A 23,203-nucleotide genomic window follows, 5' to 3' on the forward strand; every position below is an offset into this window, starting at 1 on the left:
TAGGAAAACTTAATTATTACACATGGCAGAATGTGGTAATAAGTACAAGACAGCTGTGACATGAGGGTATATAAAAAGAAATCTTCATTTCTAGGTGTGGTTTCTAGGTGTATCAGGAGAGTGACAAGGAGGAGGTGGGATTTTAGGTTTCATTTTGAAAGATGAATACAATTCTAACAGATGAAGTTGGACGCCATTGGCATTTCAGGTTGAGTAGTACTACAAACAAAAGAATGTCCAAGAGCAATAATCCAGGAAAGATTCGTTAGGGAAAAGTTGGAGGTAAGGCTAACAGATTAAATAACTGAAAATCTTGACTACTACAGACACATGACCCTGGAGATCACATACTCTTCTGTCAGGTTACCATATTGGAGGCCATGTCAACAAGAAGCCAGAGCCCCAAGGAAGGGATAGAGAATTAGAATGAACCAAGATTGAGAAGCTTGATTTTTACATTTTATCCTGCATAAAAATTTCCTGGAGAGAATTCTGGGCCTTATCCTCTAATATTGTGATTCAGTAGGTCTAGGACAGGGTCTCAAGACTATTTCTATTAAGTTCCCAGATGCTGTGGATATGTCTGTGCAGGACCACACTTTGAGTAGCACTGGTTTAGAAAAGTTCTCTCCTTTCTGGGTACTAACCCTAAATGGAGGCAACTCAGACCTGTGTGTTTCTAAATATGGAAAACGGCCACTTCAGCTATCACTTAGTGCTTTCTGGATACATGTGCATTTCAGGTGGGTTACAACATTTATTTTAAGCAATTTATAAAGGTGTCAAATTTGTGCATAACTCTGTGGTTGATGCTGATAAAAAAAAATATCACCAGTGAATCCTGATACTAAACTTTTGTAATTAACTCAACACCAATTCCTGTAGGTATAGGGCACGGGAAAGGGAGTTTTGATGGACAGTAAACATCTAGATGCACATGAGAAAGATCATACTCTGAGTAAGTAATGAGAACTCCAAATAAGGAAGATGAAGAGAAGGCATAAATAGTCTCATCTTCCTGTTGTAATTTTCCTGACTTTCTTGCACTGGATATTATTTAGCTAAGACAGTGTTCAGTCTTTGAAAGGTATTAAGTACAAAGAAGAGGCAGAGTGTAGTATATGTAATCTCGAATTTATCCACCGAACTCATTGAGTCCTGGCTCTCATTCTGAGTGCCGCACCCCTAGAGGGAACAGGATGGGATAATGCAAGCCATGTAAGGTACCATTGAGGGAAATGCAGTTGCTTGCCTTGAAAAAGAGATCCATTGCATTAATGAGTGTTGGATATGACAAGTGTCATTCCCCAAAGGCTTCTATATAAGATACTAGGAAAAAAATAAAACCAAAGAAGGGTAAGAAATGAAAATTAGGATGAAGCAATCTGAATCCAACATTATGAAATTTTTTCACATAGAACACACTGCTTGTTGAGGAATAAATTTCATTATTACTAGAGCTGTTTAAATTAAATCAGGTTAGCTATTAGTTAAAAATGCATTTTACAAGGGTTTGAAAAACCCTTGTTCAATTCTAAGTTGACAGAGAAAATAAACATTCTCTTCTGACTGAATATTTGCAGGAATTTCAGAAGACCTGAATTTATAGGTGAGTATTCTTTTTTCTTTTTCTTTTTCTCTTTTTTTTTTTTTAACAGTATGAGAGACCCCACAGATCAGTGATCGAAAAGTTAATGTGGGAACCAAAAGGGCATCCTCTCACCAGGGTAGTGGACCCACATTAAACCCAGCAAGGGGCATGCATACTTAGAGCCCTCAGCAGGAAATGATCATTTCATTGCACTGTAGATTTACTTGAAATTATCAGGTCTTTTCCATGCTGTGTCCTGGAGTGTAAAGAGAAATTAATTGATGGTCTAATAAGTTAGAGCAGAAAAGGAAGTCTTTGCTGTGATGAGTGAAGAATAAATAAGGTTTCATTTTCTTGTAGTGTCTATTAACTTATAATCATAAAGAGCACTGTTCAGTTTTCTCAGCCAGAATGTGACCTATTAGACAAGTTGTAATTGGTGACCTCACTAGGGTAAAGTCATTTATCTTGTTGCTATTGAGAATTCTTCTCTATTGCTTCACCATTCCTGGGCATTTCCCCCTCATTTGTTTTTTAAACAGTCTCTAATTTATTGCTCTTCAAATAATCTACATTGCTTTTCTGGATCATTTTCTTCATAAACATTGACAACTAAAAACCTGTCTTCTTGTGAGCAATTGACAGTATATATATATATATATATATATATATGCAATTTCAAGACAAGAGCAGAGTAGAGTAGCAGGAACACTTACACAGATAGTTACACATCAATTCAAACGCTACTGAAGAAATGTCCATTAAGTTTTTCCCATCCAATGAAAACAATTAAACATAAATTTCTGATTGCAACATCAATTTAATTAACTCATCCATTAACAGGAACTTGTCACGTTCATACAATTTTGCTAAAAGTTGCAGGTTACATAAGGAACTTTTCTGTTGGTGGATATTTAGTTGCATGAGTTCTGGGGGAAGAGACCATTACATATCTCTACTCTCTAAAATTCCAACCAAAATTTAAAAAAATTAGATGTAGTAATGAGATAGATTTATTGTCTTTATTCTTGATAAGGCTGGTCTGGAGAATCTAGCTTAGATGGGAAGAAAAGGTCTGCCTGTCCCCTCAACTACTCCTACTCCACCTAGAACTTGACATGACTTACCTGAGGGAGCATTTGTGTGTCTACAGAGAGATGCACTGATGAATCCCTGTTTCGCATTCAGGGGACCCAGGCAGCTGCATACAGTGAGATGGCCTACAGAATTCTTCCTATAGACCTGATGGCAGGAGAGAAGAGAGTCTGGGGTTGAGCAGAGCAGGCATATTTCCTTCTCCCAATCCCATGAGCCAGGTCAGCTATTTCTCCTCTTTGACGGTGATGGTAGTTTATTTTGGGGGATGGCTGTTAAGAAATATGGGTACTCACTTTCCATTTCTAAATGGTGTGCTTCCCTGTCTTATGGGCCAAGGCAGGAGAAGGGCGGAATAGTGCTCCCTTCAGTAAGTAGTGTCACTGCACCAGCTGCCTGCTAAGAGCTTGACATCGCCCGAGAGAAAGGACTCTTACACAGTCTGCAGGAAGAGCATTTCTGAAAATAACAGGCTTGCTGGGAATCACACTGGGGACAAATGCCCTCTTTTACAAGCTGAGTTACCCATAACGCTTTGGGCGAAGCAGAGGCTCAATAAGCAATTGTGATTTTTTTTTTTATTTGCTTTGCATTGTATTGCTTAGGGCCTGGAATTCAAATTTAAATCAGTGAACATTTAATTGTAGTGGAAAATAAGGAAATCAGAAACCACTCGAGCTCCCAATCTCAAATTTAAATGCCAGTACTGTGGGAAAGGTACCTTGAGAAACTCATTGGTGACACTGTGGAGTTAGGCAATTCTTCACAAACTTAACAATCAATTGATAGCCATCTGAAAACCAAGGCAGCAATTTCCTTTGATGGGATAATATGTAAATAAAATTCTAAATGAAAGCTCTACTTGAGTTATTATGTGTAATCAAAACAATTAATTTCAAAGTACCATATATTATGTTGTGGGTTAAATTAAATGTCTCACACACACGCATATGCACAATACATACACGTACACACCCTCAGAACAAATACCAATGTACACATCTTTACATTTTGTGACTACTCATCAACCACCACCGTCACCTTAGCTATAGCAAACACAGGGCCAATTTTAAGAGTAAATTTATAAAATTATATAAATAGAGATACAACGCTGTGAATTTATGTGCCTTATTGCAAAAACTAGTGCTAAAACAAAATGTACACATTCATATACATATAGTTGAAGTTTACTCTTTTTGGAAATGCACGAACATGAAACAAGCTGCAAGGCCTGTTTATTTTCTAGGAGCAATTAAATGGTTAGCTTGGGGTCTTCTTTTTCTGCTCTTTAAGCTGATCTTTAGCTTATTCTTTGATTTTAATAATAAAGTGATGAATAGACAATGTGTTGAGGTAGAGTACTTTCATGAGTTAACCTCTGTGCTTTAGAGTTTTGTTTTGGTTTGGTTTATCTTTCTAACTCTAGCATTCTTAGCAACCAAAATAGTGTTGAAAAAAACCAAATAGCAACAATACCATTAAAGACTACATACATATTTTTTAGACACTGACACCAATAGAATACCATTCAAAAAAATGTTCAGCAAAGGGCTAATAAACAATTTTCTAGAAATATCTTCCACACTCTCCAAATTACATTTATGTAATGACAACTGTAATTAGTGAAACAGAAACTCTTTTTTGACTAAGTCCAGAGCAATATCCACCTTCAAAGACATGTCTATGTTTTTTATCTTTTGCCTAGAAAAGAGAGAAAAACACAACTAGTATGCAGATTGGACATATTTTAAATTTATGAATATCTGTCCTATGGATGTGAGCAAGACAATATGAGACTACACAGGGTTTATAGGTGTGAGTATGAGAAACAGAGTTTATTCTTGTGTTATTATTTATGCATTATTGCATTATTTCCCATGCAAACACCTGTGAATTCACTTTTGCCCCACCCAGTAGTTTTTTAAATGGCCACACCAACGAAAAACCACCATAGAATAAATGGATATTTCCCTTCATTATTTTTGTTTTGAATTAACCTTACTACCATTATGCAGAAGGGTCATAATCATCAATCTGCTGCAAGTTTGTAAGGCCAAGTGTGTCAGATAGAGCTGTGGGCCTGTGGCCCTGAAGCCTGCGGTTCTCCCACCTTCCAACAAGTCTCAGATGAATCTGACATCCCAGTCGGCAGCGCCTTCTTTGTCATTTCTGGCTCTTCATCCCACTTCCTCTTGCTTCTACTTTGGATGCTTGTTTCCCTTTTCTCCCTTTTATGCTTTCTTATGAAATTCTATTTCATTTTATATTACAAACAGGTATTTTGTATAAGAAAACCCAAGTAAATGACAAAAACCTGGGAAGGTCATCTAAAGAATGAAAATGGCAGCTCATTTGAAAATATTAGGTGCTTAATACAAGAAGTAACACCTCAAGCCTTAAAGTTTAGACTTTATTTTTATTATACTCTGGAAGGAATGTTGATCAAGAACTGGAATTAAGTAATAAGGTAGGCAACGAAAAGAAGGCAACATTTCTAATTTTTTTTTTTTTTATCCTCACCCGAGGACATTTTTTCTATTTTTTGTTCAGATAGAGTGTGGGAGGGAGAGACAGAGAGAGAAACATCGACGTGAAAGGGACACGTTGAGTGGCTGCCACCCACACGACCCAACCAGGGCCGGGGACAAACTGCAACCGAGGTACATGCCCTTAGCGGGAACCGAACCCGGGTCTCTCAGGACCGCAGGCCGACGCTCCAACCACTGAGCCAAACCGGCCAGGGCCATTTCTAATATTTTTAAAACAAAATGTATTCATAAAACAAAAAGTATTTTGTATTTTATCATAATTTTTTTTTTGCTTTATTTTAAACAGTATATCAACAACAATAACTTACCATGACATAACAATGAGAAAATTATTATCAAATAGATGGAAGAATGTTGTTGGAGAGTGTATGGATTGAATTGTATCCTACCCCCCAAAATTCAGATGTCAAAGACCTAATCCCTAGCATTTCAGAACATGACTATATTTAGAGATAGGGCCTTTAAGGAGTAATTACATTCACATGGGGTCTGTAGGGTGGGTTCTAATCCAATCTGATGGGTTTCTTATAAGAAGAGGACATGGGCACAGACTACATAAACAGAGGGACAGCCGTGTGAAGACAGCAAGATGGAGATCTGAAAGCCAAGGAGAGAAGCCTCAGGAGGAACCAGACGTGCCAGCATCTTGAGCTCAGACTTCTGGCCTCTGAGTTATGAGGAAATAAATTATCTGTTGTTTAAGCCCTCTCGTCTGTGGTCTCTCTTATGGCAGCCTAGCAAATTTAATATAGAGGGTAATATCTGTCAGCAGAAGGTGAAAATTTGGAAAGAATATCTAGCTTGTTTCATTTTTTTTCTTTAGGCATTCAGGTGTTTGATAAGACAAACTCTGCTCTTTAAAATATCAAGATGTCTTTTAAAGTTCTTATTGAAAAGGTTAATTAACATTTTTTTCTCCCCGTAATTTTTGCTCACTATAGGAAATAGACTTTTTAGCAGTCTAGCATTGGTATCTGACTATCCAAATGGGATTTAAAGAGTGTTCACAAAAAGACAGAAAAATAAATTTCTCAGTACAGAGTGAGCCAAAATAAAAAATTGAGAGAGCGAAATGGAGAATGAGGAAAGTATGCAGCGAGGGGATTAAGCCAGCGCCTGTGTTTCTGTATCAGGGGTTCAGGTCCATGTGGAAATATAGTGAGGGACTCTGGTGATTCACAGAAACCCTGTGGCTGCTCAAGAGGTGGCCAAACACCAGGGTGTGACTCACAGGCTATGTATTGCTGAATAGCACTTTTCCCTTGGATTTGTAATGTAAAAGTACTTGCCAATTGACATTTTTGAGCTAGGGAAATACCACAGGTTGTTCTCTGAACTGTTTTTTTTTTTTGTTTTTTTTAAAATATCATTTCTTAAATTTGAGTTTGCTTCCTGTTTTTTTATGTAAGATATATACAAACATACAAACAAACAATAATAATCTCTACAATCAGAATTTTGCTCAAGGTATTCTATAGAATGTCCCTGAGAATAGCACAAAAATAGGATTAGGGATTTTTTTCAATAATAAGACAATAAATGTACTATACTCTAAGAATGATGGAAAGCTGCCCAATTTAAATTTTATTCTAACTGACCTGATACTAAATATATCTTTTTGATCACATAAAGTAGAGGCTTAATTATATATACAAATGCAGAATTAAGTCTCTCTACCCTAAATATAGCTTTGATAAATTCAAATATAATTGTTTTTCTAAATGTTAGTAGTTATTATTATTGAGCTCTTAATATTTACAGTTCTTTGCCACTCAGCAAAATGTTATTACATTTGTCTCAAAGTAGAGAAATGTGTTAACTTTATTGACCAAATGGAATCTGATTTCTTGAGAGATTCTGCATTATGTTGGAAACTGCACTGAGATTAAAATTCCCCTGATCCTAGGCCCTGAGTCACTCTTGGCAAGATATTATCGAACTTGACTGAACAACAACATAGCACGTGGCATTACAGAAACACAAAAGGAGGAACTTATTACCTCTAATTGAAGATTTCCAAAATTGATGTCACCTAAATTCTCCCTAAATTTTGACATGACTTCACTCCCCAGGCTTTCTGTCATTTTATCTATGGGTGTGCCTGTATTCCTGCTGGAATAGATTCAATGTATCAGCAAAAACATTCCCGTTTAAATGATGCTAATCTAAGAACATCTGGCATCTGCACATACATTAGAGCATATTCACAATTGCCAATTAGAGCACATTTCTACCTCCAGGGTGGTCGGAGAGGCACACCGAGATTGTCCAATCACAGATTAACCCTTTCAGGTCTTTAATTTTCTGTCTGAACAACCATACATTCATTGAATGTTTTTGTCACCTTTTAAAGCTACTGAATCATTTAAGAAATGTTCTCCATATTGTGTTCTCTATTTTCTCTAGTCCACTAGTCTGCCAAAAATGTCTGCTTTCTTGATCTTGATTTTGTATTTCTTACAATAAAATTCACAGAAGGATTCAACATAAGTCTACCATCCAGTGTATTACTCTTTATTATCAAAATATATTTTCTGCTCTTACAACAAAAAATCTTCCCAAGAAACCAACAGCTAAAAAAATCTTCCCAAGAAACCAATAGGCTAAAACTTGAATCATCACCTGAGATGTCAGAATGCTATGACATTCTAAATCACTGTTATTGTTGGCTTTTCTGCTTTGCCACCTGATGGCAAGAATTGAAGGCCTTCACATATGTTTGACAAGTCCCTGGTGTGTCAGTTTCCCAGAGGTCTTCTGGCAGTTCTGTCTCTTAAAAAGCAGACATTTGATTAGTCACTGAGGGAATTCAGAGGTCCTCATGGAGAAATTGCAGTGTGGCTGAGCTACAATGTAAACGTTCTCTGTAGTTGCCTGTCCTTAGAAAGAAATGGTTGCATTGAGAATGCGTTATTTTTGTTTCAAGTCTTTTTGTGTGTTTGTGACTTAAACTAGAAATTATGCTTTTCAGATTTCTTCTTAAAATTCTCTGGCTGTTCAGAAAGGCCTTAACACTGTAGAACTTGCCAAGGTCTCCAGGGGACAGGCATCCTCCTAGTTCCTCCCTCGCCTGACACACATGTTAAATGCCCCATGGGAAGGTAAGAAGATTGGCCCCACCCCTATTAGAGAGGTACCTTTGAAAGGGTAGATCTGAGTTTCACTAGTTGAAAACTGACTTGGCTTTAGCTGTAGAGCAGAAATACCCTCTGAATCCATAAAAATACAGTAACTTTTGTGTTTCGGAAGGGGCTTAAGCCACATTGCTATGGTTTTAACTGGGATACTGTGGTAACCATAAACTATTAACGATAGCTCTCCCTGAAAACAGCTGCCATGGAGCTGTAGAATATTTTCCTTAGACTTCAAAGTATTGACATTTTAAGGAAAACCCAGCATTCTTGGCACAGTAAAGCTTACTTAACTAAATTTCTTATATAAACTATTTTCATGCATGAAAACTTCCATAAGGTAAATAATTGTATAATTGTACATGACTCATACCCTCAAAAATGATATAATTTTATATGATTTGTATTGCATACCTAAGACTATGGTAACTAAAAAGGGCCAATACCCTATATAAAATATTTAAAATTTATGATATAAAACTAATGGGCCATGATCACATCTGCTGGTATAATCAGCCAAAAGGAGAAAAGAAAGAATACCAGTCTTGGAATCAGAATCACTGGGGTATGGTGCTGGATCTTATTTAATAATTTGTGTCATTCTGGGTAGATACATTAGGAAGCTGCTCTTTAGGTTGGGTGGGTTTCCATTATGGAGCTAGTGTTCCAAAATTCTCCTCATTAGTGTCTCAGGAAAAAGAGCAGCTCACTGATGTACTCTATGGGAGCTACAAACAAAGCTTTGAGTGACACTCAGTGGATGATAGGAGAGATAATTCAGAAAAAATCTTTAAATGTCTAATTAATGTTCACAGATATATGAGATAATATTGCATTTATACAACAAAAATGAAAGCTTTGCACAAATCCATGTGGTCAGAAGTTCTTAGAATTAAAAAATATGACACTTAAAAACAAAATCTTCAAAGGGCTGGAAAATAAAACCTAGAAGACAATCAACAAGCTACATAGAGGGGGAAATGGTTAAAAATTTAAGGGACTTCAGGTATCACTACAGGAGGTATCATATTCAACAGATAGGGAATTCAGGGGAAAAAGAGATCATTGAAGAGAACAAAACATTAAAATAAAAAAGTAATAGGTGACTAGTTAGCAGAACTAAAGAAAGATGCAATCTTCAGATTTATGCTACTAAGTGTCAATAGATGGAGGAAGACTGATCCCCCACCTAAATTCAGTCTCATGAAATTCCACTAAATATAAGGAGAGAAGATCTTTAAGGTTTTAGTTAGAAGAAAAATAGATCATCTGCAAAGAAAGAAATATAAGAAGAACATCAGACTTATTTGTCGTGCCTTAATGGAAGAAGATAATAAAGCAATATCTTAAAGTTCAAAGCAACAGTTATTTTCAACCTTTAATTATATGTCCCACTAAACTACAATCAAACATAAGGTGCAAATATAAACATTAAGAAAATTTATGTAATATTTACTGTTCCTGAAACTTTTAGGGAGGTCATATCCAGGAAAAATACAGGCTCTAAGAACATAACAAACTCAAAATTTTAGTGAAAAGAACTTTTAGGATGACAACTGATCAGAAGGACGAGAACGGTGTGTGCAGTGAAAGGCACTGCTAGCATGACAGTTGGTCAGTAGGACTAGAGCAGTTTACACACATCAGGACAAATTCTGTTTACTGTTTTATGCCGTCAATTTAGCTTTTAACCTGTGTTCAATGTGTTTATTTTATTTCCAACACTATATAAAAAATAAATCTACTTTAGGCCTACATTTATAACTGTGTACAGTAAGAATAGAAACTGACTTTTTACCTGAAACATATTATAACCCAGATAGAATTTTTAGGAGAAACTACTACAGGCATGTTTACAGAGTCATCCTAGATGTTCTGAATGTTTTATTATCTTCTAATGAAGTAGTCTACTCAACTCAGCTGTCATCTGCACATTAAAATTTGGAACAAATTGATAAAAGAATTTTAATAGTTGCAATTGCTGCAATTAAGAAGTATGCATACTAGTTGACTAAGCATTTCACCTCTAACTACTTATCATAAAGAAATAATTGAACAAATGTGCAAAAATTAATTTAAATAATTATTACTATAGCAATAAATGTATTCAATCAATAAATAATTGAGGCACTGGACATTTATCATTTATAAACAGTAAAAGAAAGAAAGGAAACAACTTAAGTGCATAAAAAGTTACAGGATAAATACACACACACACACATTGAGGTACTATTTAGTCATTAAGACTGATGATGATATAGAAATATATTTATTGAATATGAGAAATTCCCTAATATATGTTTAAAGGAGAAAGCAAGTTATAAGATGTTATATGGTCTCTTTTATATAGACAGGTAACAGAAAATTAACTGATAAATAAACTGTCTCCTTACTGGTTGCCTATAAGCTCTTTGACCTTCTGGAGCTGTTCTCTTAAGACCACCTTCCCCACAACAGCAGGATCTAGTTTCTTGTTTCCTAACCCCTCCCGAGCATACTCATCCTCTGGCATATTTTAGATGAAGACATTTACTGCATGCTTGTGCCCAAATCACTCATCACTGACCCTTCCCCCAATGCTCTGCTGAATCCCTCAGTTTTCTTACTTGCTGCCAGTCATTTCAGTACTAGTATGTTAAATGTTTTACCTGTTTTCTCCAGTAATTCTCACAGCTATTTAAATATCACCATTGTTATGATCATCATGTTACAGATGGGAAATAGGCTTAGACGGGGACAACGACTGGTCAGTGGTCACACAAACACCAGATATCAGCCTCTCTTACCCAGTGACACACTGTACTGCCTGCACTCCTTCCTCATCACTCTCTTTGCTCCTCAATCTGGTTAATTTTTTTAAGCCTTTGTTTTATCTGGAAGGAAGGTGTCTTGTTATCTGGCTAAGAGAGATCATGTCAAAGGCGAATACTTTGGCTGAGCCAATAAAGGAATATTTTAACTTTAAGTAGTATGTCCTTTAGCAATGTCCCTTAGCATGGAGGTTACCCTATGCCCACCCACTCCATTCTGACTCCCTAAGCCTCATTCAACACACTTCCATTCTCCCAACCCAAACAAAGTAGAGTGAACAAATTGACAACCAAGTCTGAATGGCTCAAGGATTTGAACTGTGTGTTATCTGTTCCTCCATTAAAATCATTTTTAAGCCAGTTTCTATTCTATAGATTTTGGAGAATGTTAGAAAAAAAAACTTTAATGAATAATAATCATTGCTCATTTTTTTTCAAAGAAGAAACACCATATTGCATCTCTTTTTCTAATGTTTGAAGAATCAGTCTTTATTCAAATTCTAAATACATACATTTTCTGGGATATTTTTACATTTTGCAGAATCCTAGCTCATTCTTATACTGTATTTAATTTTTTAAAGTTAATTACTATACTCACTTGAGATTAGAGCACTTGGTAATATAGTTCTCAGAATGATTTTGATGTTCTATTAATTAAGTCTCAGGTCCATATGGAAAAAAAATGATTTTCTAACATAATGTATTCCTGTGTTCAATATGTATTAAACAGAATATACATTAAGCAGCTTAAAAGCTATTATTAGTAATGTTTTATTTTATTTTTATTAATCCTCACTCAAGGATCTTTCTCCACTAATTTTTTAGACAGAGTGGAAGGGAGGGAGAGGGAGAGAGAAAGAGAAAGAAACATCAATGTGAGAGAGACACATTGACTGATTGTCTCCTGCAGGACCCCGACTGGGGCCAGGGATCAAACCTGCAACCCAGGTATATGCCCTTGACCAGGAATTGAACCCTTGACCCTTCAGTCTATGGGCCAACATTCTAACCACTGAGCCAAACCAGCCAGGGCTATTAGTAATATTTTAGATGCAAAAATTTAAATAAGATATATTTCACGTTTCATCAAATTCTGTTTTTTAAATAGTTTTACCAGTGGACCCTACATATTTGCTGATGGAATACACAAAAAGTAATAGTGGAATCTGAGCTCCTGTTTTCCCTGATTTAATTAGTGTAGATGCCAATCCTCTCCTTATTCAGCACTAGTAACCATCTTTTGTTCATTTATTTTATTTTTTATTTTAAAAATATATTTAATCCTCACACAAGGACATTTTTTCATTTATTGTCAGATAGAGTGGGAGGGAGAGAGAGAGAGAGGAACATTGTATCAACTGGTAGCCTCCCGGGGATGAACCGAAACAGAGGCATGTGCCCTTGATTGGAATCGAACCCGGGGCTTTTTGGTCCACAGGCTGACGCTCCAACTGCTAAGCCAAACTGGCCAGGGCCTACCCTCTCTTGTTTAAAACAGGGACATAATTGGTATCATTGCTTGTGCTAACATGATAATTTTTAAATACATATAGGTCAAATTTTATTAACGGTTGTTCAATAGATGCTTTCAACAAAAGTGAAAAAAAATTCTTTATCATTCCAATAGACAGTAAGATAAATATGACCAAAAAAATTACTTTCTTGCTCCCTATGTTAGTGTTACAGAAATGGTAGCTGTTTTTCTTTCCAATCTCCACCCTGCTGATTTCTCTCTCCTGTAAGTCAACCTCTCTTACTTTGATCTCAGCTTGGAGCTGAGGAGACATCCTTGAAGGGCAGCAGGAATTGCTGACGGTGCTGATGGTGGCAGAAGTGACCTGGACCGTGTCAGGGCTCTACATTAGATCACAAGAAGTACTTTGAATAAAGACCAGACAGGGGTCTGCCTTTGTCAATATGATCTGGGCTAAATTCCAAAAATTTGCAATAACTAAGTGCACTGGATCATTGTCTTCAAGTATGACAGATAATTGAGGATAAAAGAAGGTCCTGATTGTCTACAGAAGACAAAGATCACCAGCAACAGATTTTGAGTCAAAATAGCCTAGGGGAAGACCTGACTGTTCAGTTTCTCCTGTATTCCTGATACTTCCAGATATATTCAGCAAATACCTGAAATGTGGCACATTAAAAAAAAAAAAATGTCTAGACTGATTTAGAAACCTATTTGTGTGACTTCTTTTGGTTGTCAAAACAGTAAACTGTCAATTCTTAATATAACTTAAGAATGGAGAAAGAAAGGATTGGGACAAGAAGATAGAGATAGTGATCAGCTTAGAAAGATGTTTGCTCTTCACCATACTTAACCAAATTCTTCAGAAATCAGATGGTCTAGAGACTCTCTTATGAATGAAGGGAAACAAATTTGGACAGGTCTCCAAAGTCAACCAGGTGGTTTTCAGAGCCTCTGCCGGCCCAGGCAGTTTGGCAGTTGGCCTGGAATCTGAGTATGTTCAAACGCACCTGCACTGAGAAGTGTCAGTGATCTCATACACAGTCAGCTGTTTAACATTAAACTTAGGTTGCGTGGGGAACCCAGAGGTAAGTCTCATAGAAATCCCCATCGAGAATTCCCAGGAGCATTTTAAAGCGAAGAAGAGCTGAATAATTTAATGGCAAACATCTATTAAATGGAGTAAACTTAACAAAGCAACAAGGTCAAATTACAGAGTATAAATTATAGAGTATAAATCTTACTCCTGACTCTGCCTTGACTCCTTTAAGAATTTTGATCAAGACCCTTAACCAGAAGGTGCCTCAGTTTCCTCATCATTACAGCGAGGTGGTTAAATTGCATTACCTCTTCGGGCTCCTTCCACTTCCAATGTGTGATTCATCCTAAAAATTGAGTTTGAAAGTTTCTAATAGATTGATTTTGCTTGAGGAATAAAAATATTCTTTCATGGCTCTATAGCTTTGCAGTATAAAAACTACCCTCTGCATCTTTTCATGTTAGATGATCTAGTCTGACCCCATCAGAAAATACCTTTTACTATACACTTCTTTAATGCCAAGAAATATTTGAAGACATTTCTGTGATTTTTAATTTTAAAGCACTTTTCCTCTAACACTCAATTTGTCAAGTTGATTATATTATAATTACTATTCTAAAAGATACCATGGTGTTTCTAATATTTGTCTCTTTTTCTCTTTCTTCTTCAATATCACTCATTGAGTTTTCTGACCAGGCTGATTGATAGACTGACAGCAATGTAATTAAATTAACAATTACTTCATTTTTGCCTTTTCAGAAATAAAGATTTAAAGCTGTTTAAAAGAAATAGAGATTAGTTAAGCAGCAAGAATAAAGAAAGGTTAATACAATTACAATCTTATGAAAACTAACATTGCTCAGAAACCAGACATGAAGGAAAAATTTTGGTCTAAATTTTCTATCTTTTAAATTTATTATTCATTACTTGGCATTTTCTGTTATCTCTAATTCTTCCATTTTAGAAACATCTGCAGGCATTTGACTCTGCTCTGATAAGCAATGAAAAAGCACAATTCACATTTAGCCATGTAAGTCCTATGGTAAAAGAAACTTCCCCCAAATAACTTTAGAATGAAAATTGCCACAAACTACTTGGGAGTAATTAACAACTGGATCCTATAAAGTGAGTTGACACACGATAATAATGTTTCACTTCTTTTTATTCCAATGTATATTTTAAATATAAGTTTAGAAGATTTTATTATTTAAAAAAATACACATGTTCACTACTTAGATTAAAGAAATGTTAATATTTTGCATATTTGCTCCAGCTCACTCTCCCTCTCTTGGAAAATTTACAGTGGAAGATCCCTATATTCACCACCCTTATTTCATTTTTTCTTTCCCAGACATAAGAACTCTGAAGTTGCTGTTTAATCTGTTCAGATCTGCTGACAGATTTATAGTCCTAGAAAAAAAGGTCCTTCTATTACATCCAGCATTTTATTAAAGGCTCATAAGATGAGAAAATTGGACAATATGCTTAATAATCTCATTTATGGAATATAATTTCAAAATGTACTTTATAAGACTGAATATTAAAATAAATTAGATAAAATTAATGTGGGTCAATATAGAGCCCTTATTTAATTGTAGCATTACTCTCTTTATATTAACAGAAGTACCAGTATATTTGGGTTTCAATCTCACCATTCATTTATTATTTTTTTCATCTCGTCTTTGTTTTTTTTCTTTATTACTTTTTTGGATTAATCAAACATATTTTGGGGGGAGAGTATTTATTTATTTATTTATTTCTAATTGCTCCCTTTATTCTTTTTTTTATAATTTATCTTTATTGTTGAAAGTATTACAGATATCCCCCCCCCCTTTTTCCCCATTGATTCCCCCCCACATTCCCTGTCTCCCCAGTCCTTCACCATACTATTGTTTGTGTCCATGGGTTATGCATATATGCATATAAGTTCTTTGGTTTAACTAATCATGTATTTTAATTTTTTCATCTTTCTCTTCTCTTAGATTTTATAGCTATACTTAACTTCCTTAGTGTTTAACCTCTTAACGCTAAGTTAACTAACTAGCACTAATTAAAGAATAAATACATCAATATTTATTCTTTAATTATTTGGTCTAATGTAACCAAAGAATCAACTATTAATTATTACTTTAAATTTTTTCAAGATAATTTAAGAAAATAAAAACCCATTAGGTCCATTTACCCTCTCAAAATTTTTATGCTCATTGCCATGCATTTGCATTGTGTATACATTTTCAGTGTCAAAAGTCAGTATTGTTATTTTTTAACTTAAGTACATGTTTATTGTGTTTTACCCACACATTTACCTTTACCAAACATTTTTATTCTTTTCTATTTCTCTGTGATTTCAACAGAGATTATTTCCTTTAATCCATAGACTTCTCTTGGTATTACCCTTAACATGTGTCTTTTGGTTTGGTTGGCTGCAAGTTTCTTCCAACACTAAAATATTCCTTTGTTTTCTGGCTGGTGTCATTTCTTTTGAGAAGTCAATTATTAATATTTTTATTGGTCATTTATTGTTAATATAGGATTCTTTTTGTGGGAAGATACTGATTTTAAGAAATTTCTCATTATCCTTGGTCTTGATCAGTTTGACAGTGATGTGCTTAGATGTATATCTAATGCTGAGACTCACAGAGACACGAATCTGTGGCTTGAAACGTAAGAAAATTCTCACCCATATGCTCCTCAGATTTTGCTTTTCTATATTTTCTATCTTTTCTTCATTTACTTCCAATAACTTTTTGCTCTTTTTCCGTGCACTGTGATCCACATGCCTACTGTGCTCTTTGCTCTTTAACGTTCCTTCTTGTCTACATGCTCCAGCCTGGATGCTTGTCAGTGCCCACCTGCTAATTTACTAGTGTTTCCTTTGAAGTTTTGTATCTAACATGCTACTATACCTACTTACTGATTTTGTAGTTTCATGTATTGATTTTTTTTTTTTCAGTTTTAGAATTATAATTTATTTTTTATATGTTCTGTTTTGGGTGAAATCATATATAAATATGTTAATATATAATAATTTTTATATTATTTAAAAAATTTTAAATATATATGTTATGACTTGAATATCTGACCCAACTATAGCCTGTATTTATTACCTGAGTTTTCTCTTAATTTTTTTCTTATTTCTCCTGTATTTCATTTATCCAGTATATACATAGCCAGAGACTACATACATTCTTAAGTGTCACACTGCTGTCATAGTTGGCTTTTTGATCTTACATACTTTAAAAATGTCCTCTAGATGCCTGGCCAGTTTGGCTCAGTAGTTAGAAAGTTGACCCATGGACCGAAGAGTTATGAGTTCAATTCCGGGCAAGGGCATGTACCTTGGTTGTGGTGAACCAAGTCTCTGGGTGATGTGGGAGACAATCAATTGCTGTGTCTCTCTCACATCGCTATTTCTCTCTCTTTCTCTCCTCCTCCCACTCTATCTGAAGATAAATGAAAAAATATTCTCAGGTGAAGATTTTTTTAAAAAAAATGTCCTTTAGAATAAAGTTACAAACAAATAAACATGTATGTGTATGCATGTGTATATGTGTACTGAATTTCAGATATTTTGTTTAAAATACTGTACAGGCTCTGGCTCTGAATATTATTGGATTCCATACAGAAGCAGTTAGGGATAGATAATCTTAGATCAATCAAGGGTTGAGATGATTGATTGGTTGATGGTTGCAAGTTCAATGGATATTGATCCATTTGTAGTTTGCCCTTTTTCCTACATCATAGTCTTTCAGGGGTTCATAACTGAAAGCCTGGAGTATTTGTCAAGATTTTTCTTCCTCGGCATATCCAAACATTTATTTTTCTTCCCAGTCTTCTAAAATGTCCAAAACTCTGCTAGGCTTTCTGTCCTCTAAGTAGTCATTTTCCACTTGCTGTCTTCCCTCCTCAATCCTTTGAAGCTTTGGTTTAAGCAAATGTCTTGGAGAGGGAAAAAGTACCAATTTCCCTTGTCCCTAGGCTCTGCCTGCTTCGGTAGCTCTTAATCGTAATTTTTGTTTCCACACTTTGTGGCTAAAAGCTCCACCTTGTTACTTTCCCAGAGAAAAAGATGTGGGAAAAGCTCCCATGTCAATACATTTTCCTTCTCTTAGCGATGTTTACCCCTCAAGTCATGGCTGTCTTGTTTGACTGCTAATATCTACAACTACCTGGTATATTTGTGTCATTAGTGTGTTGTTTTATCCAGCTTTTATAGGTTCTCTATGCCAGTAGGCTGGTTGATACAAACTATTCTGTCACTGTTAAAAACAGAAGTCCTAGAGCCTACATTTGCACTGAAAAAAAAAAAAAAATCAATACAATAAAAAAAGAATTATGAGAGGCTGATTTAAAATAAATATATAAATAAATAAACAAACAAATAAATAAATATACTGAAAGAAAGCAAAGGTTTTATGTGATAATAAACAATATTGCCAAATGTTTGCACATTCTCAGTATAAGTATGTGAAGTATGTGTTCAAGTCAGGGAAGATAACATACAGGTTAGGCTCAGGGAATCAAAAACAAAGAGGTTTTGAACCTCTCAGTAAGATGGTATGAAACTAATAAAATCATATGGGGGAAGAAATGTCTGAGTGCACAGAACACGTTTGGCCTGGATGGCAATACTTATGGAGAGGATTTAGGAGTGGAATTAAAGAAGGTTTTAAGTATTTTAAGGTGGTAATGGGGAAGGAGTAGAAATGATCTGAGTTGATCAGGGCATCTACAAAATTCAGGAAGGCAAATTATGCCTAAACTAAAAAATAAAACTTCTAGATCTTAGGGCTATGCAGCAAAGTCCTGTACTCTTCCAGGAGACATTGTCACTGAAATATCCAGGCTTACATTAGATGACCACAGGCACAATGTTATAGAGGATATATTTTCATTAGGAGGTGAGTTGCATTAGAATAGAAAAACAACAAAAATTATTCTTTGTTTAAAAAAATTGAGAGCAGATTTGGATTATATGTTGATACTTTATAAGCACCTTTAATTGAAGCCATATTTAATCCTTATAAGTATATGGATTCAATACCTTTCTTATTCTCACTTTACAAATAAGAAAACTGAGGCATAGAACATAAATAATTGGTCTTGGGTCAAAGAGCTAGCAAGGGACTGAGATAGAACTTAAGCCCAGACCACCTGCCTCCAGAGTCTGACCCTTCACATTATATTGTCAAAGGGAACGTTTTTGATCCTCTATACTTTTAAATTGTCCTGAATAGGTGGGCTATAAGCAACCTCAGCTATATAAACAATGTGCATTTTATAGGTTTACCCTTAAAATCATGTTGCAAATAACAGTTAACTTAGAGATTCCAGGTTATTTGTTATGCGCTTACCTAATGAATTCGTATAAAAAGCAAGGGCTATGCCCTTACAGAGTTTGTGAGGACACACACAATACTGTAGTGATATATAAAATTTGCCATTCAGTGTGTGTGTAAGTGTGTGTGTGTAAAATAAATTGACCATGCATTTAGCATTTTATGTCTTAGTATAGCATTACATAAATATCATAGTAGTGAACTTTCAAATGTCATTTAATACCACTTTAATGCCTACTTTGACTATACTGGCAGATTAAAATAAGTTTAAAAAGATGCTTTTGGAACTTGCCAGCCAAAAGATTTAAAGGGCTCTTTGTCATCCAGATTATCATGTTCATAACCTTTGTCAGAAAGCTCTCTTTTATTCACAACTGGACTCCTTTGGTAGAAACCAAAGCCATATTCCTCTACTGCTATCCAAAGCAGGTGGACTTCTTCAATGATAAGTTTGGACTCATTTGATGCCGGGCAGTTGACAAAAATGGACCATTTCCTATTGCCATTTTATTATAACTTTTGTGTTCAATCCTTCAGGTTTTGAAAAATCGATTCTTAATTTTGCCTCTTATGATTAATGTGAGGATACACATAGAAACAGTATTTTAACTAAAAATAAGCACTGGACTTACTATTTTTGAAGGGTTTTCAAAATAACATTAAGAAGCGCTATTCTACGTCAGTGCAGTTATGACAACTGACCCCCTTAATTAACTCTGTAACTACATTTCAGATTTTCTCATCGCGCCTTTTGACATAAATGTTTCAGGGTTTGCTTTAAAGCCTATTTGTCTCTTTTATTTTTAAAGTCTTCCAAGGAATCTGGTATTTCAGAAAACTGTCAGAATGTGTTGAAACATATTTAAAGGAATGCACATTTTCACAGACTGGCATAGTTTGTGCACGTTATTATTTTTTTCAGATTTTCAGCTATACATAAAGAAGGAAAAGCTTCAAGGGCGGGGCAGGGGATACCACGGTTGTCACGGGGCAACGGGGACGGACTCTCCAGTGTCTTTGACTTTTCTCCAGGAGAAGTTAAGAGAAGAATTCATCAAATGTTAATGTTAAGAACTCAGAAACTGGAATGTTTGTCCAGGGCTGCAGGCCTCAGAGCAAATGCTCTTATGCTGCTGGGCGCCAGGGGAAGACCGAAGCCAAAGTCAACATGAGCAGAAACTCCATCTGACTGATGCTGTGGAAACAGCTGTAACCACTTAGCTGGAAAAGCACCAGATTCCTCTCCCAGAAAACACTGATGACATGGGAGATGGGGAGCAGGAAAGCTCTGTCAGGGTCTCTCTTCAGCTGCAGTCAGAAAAAATATTTTCTTTCCCTGAAAACTGTAAATAGATCGATTTAGCCCTGGTCACAATAAGCCATCAAAAAGGGGGAAAAAATATTTTCCTTAAATTAGCCCGTGTTGCTTCCTTTCTTTGTATATTAGCTGGTATTTGGCTTAAGTCATTTTTTTATATGGATTTTATTTCTTTCTTTATTTTTAGAAAAGACCCATTTGAGCGTAGCTTCATTTTCTAAATGATTATCATTAGAGGCCAACCTGGCTGGTGAATATTTAATTCTAATAAGTTTTCAATTTGTAAAAATGTCTATGATTCTTTTCGCGGAGATTTTCTTTTCCTTTTATTGTTCTGCCTGATGGCTTTCGTTAAATGTGTCTCAGGAGAAAGGAGAAATGTTCCATGGAACAACAAATAGATTTTGACCCCATCTGGGGAGAATGAATTTTGCCCTTGTGATCACGGCTTCAAAAGATATCACCGTTTTCTGAAGGACAGCTATGGGAAGAACAGGGAAGAAACCTCAGAAAGTATTTAAAAATGATGAATTGTCCTGTGTGGTTCAGTGGATTGCACCTCGCCCCAAGGACTAGGAAGTCCTATTTGATTCCTGGTCAGGGCACAGGCCCGGGTTGCGGATTCGGTCCCCAGTAGTGGGTGTGCAGGAGGCAGCTGATCAATGTATCTCTCACATTGATGTTTCTCTCTCTTTCTCTCTCTCTTCCTCTCTCTGTAAAAAATCAATAAAAGCATATTTTAAAAAATGACTTGAATTGTTAAGCATCCTACTTCCAAAGTAATGAATATCATTCTAAACCAATGATACCTCCAAAAGTGAGGTACATTCCACTCATGTATTCAGCATTTATTTGCTATGTGGTAAACACTGTTCTAAGGTGACAGTAGAGGACTAAACATAGCAGAATCCCTGTCCTTATGAAGATTCTAGACTAGTAACGAGGCAAAAGGCACATAAATAAGTATGTTATAGCTTATGTTTTGATAACACATGGCAGAAGAAAACACAGAAAGACAGAATAAAGGCACATTGGGGTTGAGAATTTCTATTTTATATAACGTGAGCAGAAATAACTTCTCTGAAAAAATGACTTATACAGTGAAGATGTGAAGTAAAAGGAAGAATTCAGTCATGTGTCTTGCTCAGAAAAATGTCTCAGGCACAGAGCAAAACAACTGCAAAACTCTGCTGGTTTGGCTCAGTGGTTAGAGTGTCGGCCTGCGGACCAGAGAGTCCCGGGTTCCATTCTGGTCCAGCGCATGTAGCTTGGTTGCGGTTGGTCCCCAGCCCCGGCTGGGGTTGTGCAGGTGGCAACCAATCAATCTGAATCTCTCACGTCAATGTTTCTCTCTCTCTCTCTCTCTCTCTCTTTCTTCCTCCCTCCCTCCTGCTCCACCTGAAGATAAATGGGAAAATATCCACAGATGAGGATTAAAAAAAACAAAACAAAAAACAAAAACTGCAAAGCCCATGAAGTATAAAGATAATTGGCTTATTTGAGGAAGTCTAGGTGGGCAATTTTGATAGATAAACAGAATGGAAGGAGGCCGGTAGGGCAGAGAGGAAGTGGGGAACAGTGTGGAGGGCCTTATGGGTGTCTGGCTTTTGCTCTGAGATGGGTGACCCAATTTAACAGAAGTTCCTACAGGGTCCCTCTGACTTCTTGTAAATCAGAGAATAGGGAGGCAAAGGAAGAAGAGAGACATGATAGGGACTTGGACCAGGATCATGGAAATGAAAAAAGTAAGTGGTGGTATCCTAACATATTGTATCCTGAACCTATTTTGAAAGTAGAATCTTTAGGGTTTGCTGATAGTTTGGATATAGGATAAGAGAGGAAAAAAGGATTCAGGTTTGATTCCAAAAATTTTGACCTGAGCAACTGAAACACTATATGGAAAGCTTTTGAATTGAGTGGCTTTAGAAATTTTGGGGGCTCCTTCAAATGTCTCAAATGAATACAAAACTGAAGATAACAGAACTATATGCAGGTTGATTTGGGGGTTAGGCATAAAGTTTACAGGTCTGGAGGAAAGAAATAAAATAGAAATAGGTAATGATTAATTCTGCATACAGAATTCATCCAAGGTTGTGAGCCAAGAAATGATAAGAATATGTTGGGAAAGGAACAGTGTGTGAGGAACTTTCCCAGGAGCTGAATGATAGATTTCCCAAGGTTAGGCTATCTTCTGAACGCCAGAGTATTTACCCCAAGAAGTGATAACAACTGATAGGATATGGAGGGTTTCAGCAAAAGACATCCAATTACTAATCTCCTTATCAATCGTGGAATGTAGCTATTTAGGATAACATCGTGCTGGTGAGCAAGGGCTCTGGCAACAGCAGATGAAAATCCTGGCTCTGCCCTTCATTATTTATATGACCCTGGGTAAGATACGCGACCTTTCTAAGCCTGAGTTCCTTCATTTTTAAAATGGCAGTTGGAGAATTATATAAGGTAAGGACTATAAAATGCACAGTACAGTACATGTCACTGAATAAATTCCAGTGAATGTTATCTGTATCATCACCAACTCTCCGAGATGCGTCTGCGCAGGAGTGAGATCTGGCTGACCAGGGCTCCGGGAGGCCAGCCGGAGCAGAGAGCACGCAACACTCCCATCACCAGCATGAACGAGAACAGCTGCTTCCCATATGGAAATAAGATGTTTGGAATTTTTTATGTTATTGCCTTTTTTTTTATATGACTTTACTGAGTTGTCACCCAAAAAGGCTAAAACACCTCTCATGTAAATGTCACAGTTTTCCACTTCTTGGACGAAGTTGAGATTTATGTGTATTAAAAATTTTTTGCCTTCAAGCAACAGAAATATGGTTATAATTTTTTTATTAAA

Source organism: Molossus molossus, unplaced genomic scaffold, assembly GCF_014108415.1.
Source record: "Molossus molossus isolate mMolMol1 unplaced genomic scaffold, mMolMol1.p scaffold_m16_p_8, whole genome shotgun sequence".
In the NCBI taxonomy this organism is placed as follows: domain Eukaryota; kingdom Metazoa; phylum Chordata; class Mammalia; order Chiroptera; family Molossidae; genus Molossus; species Molossus molossus.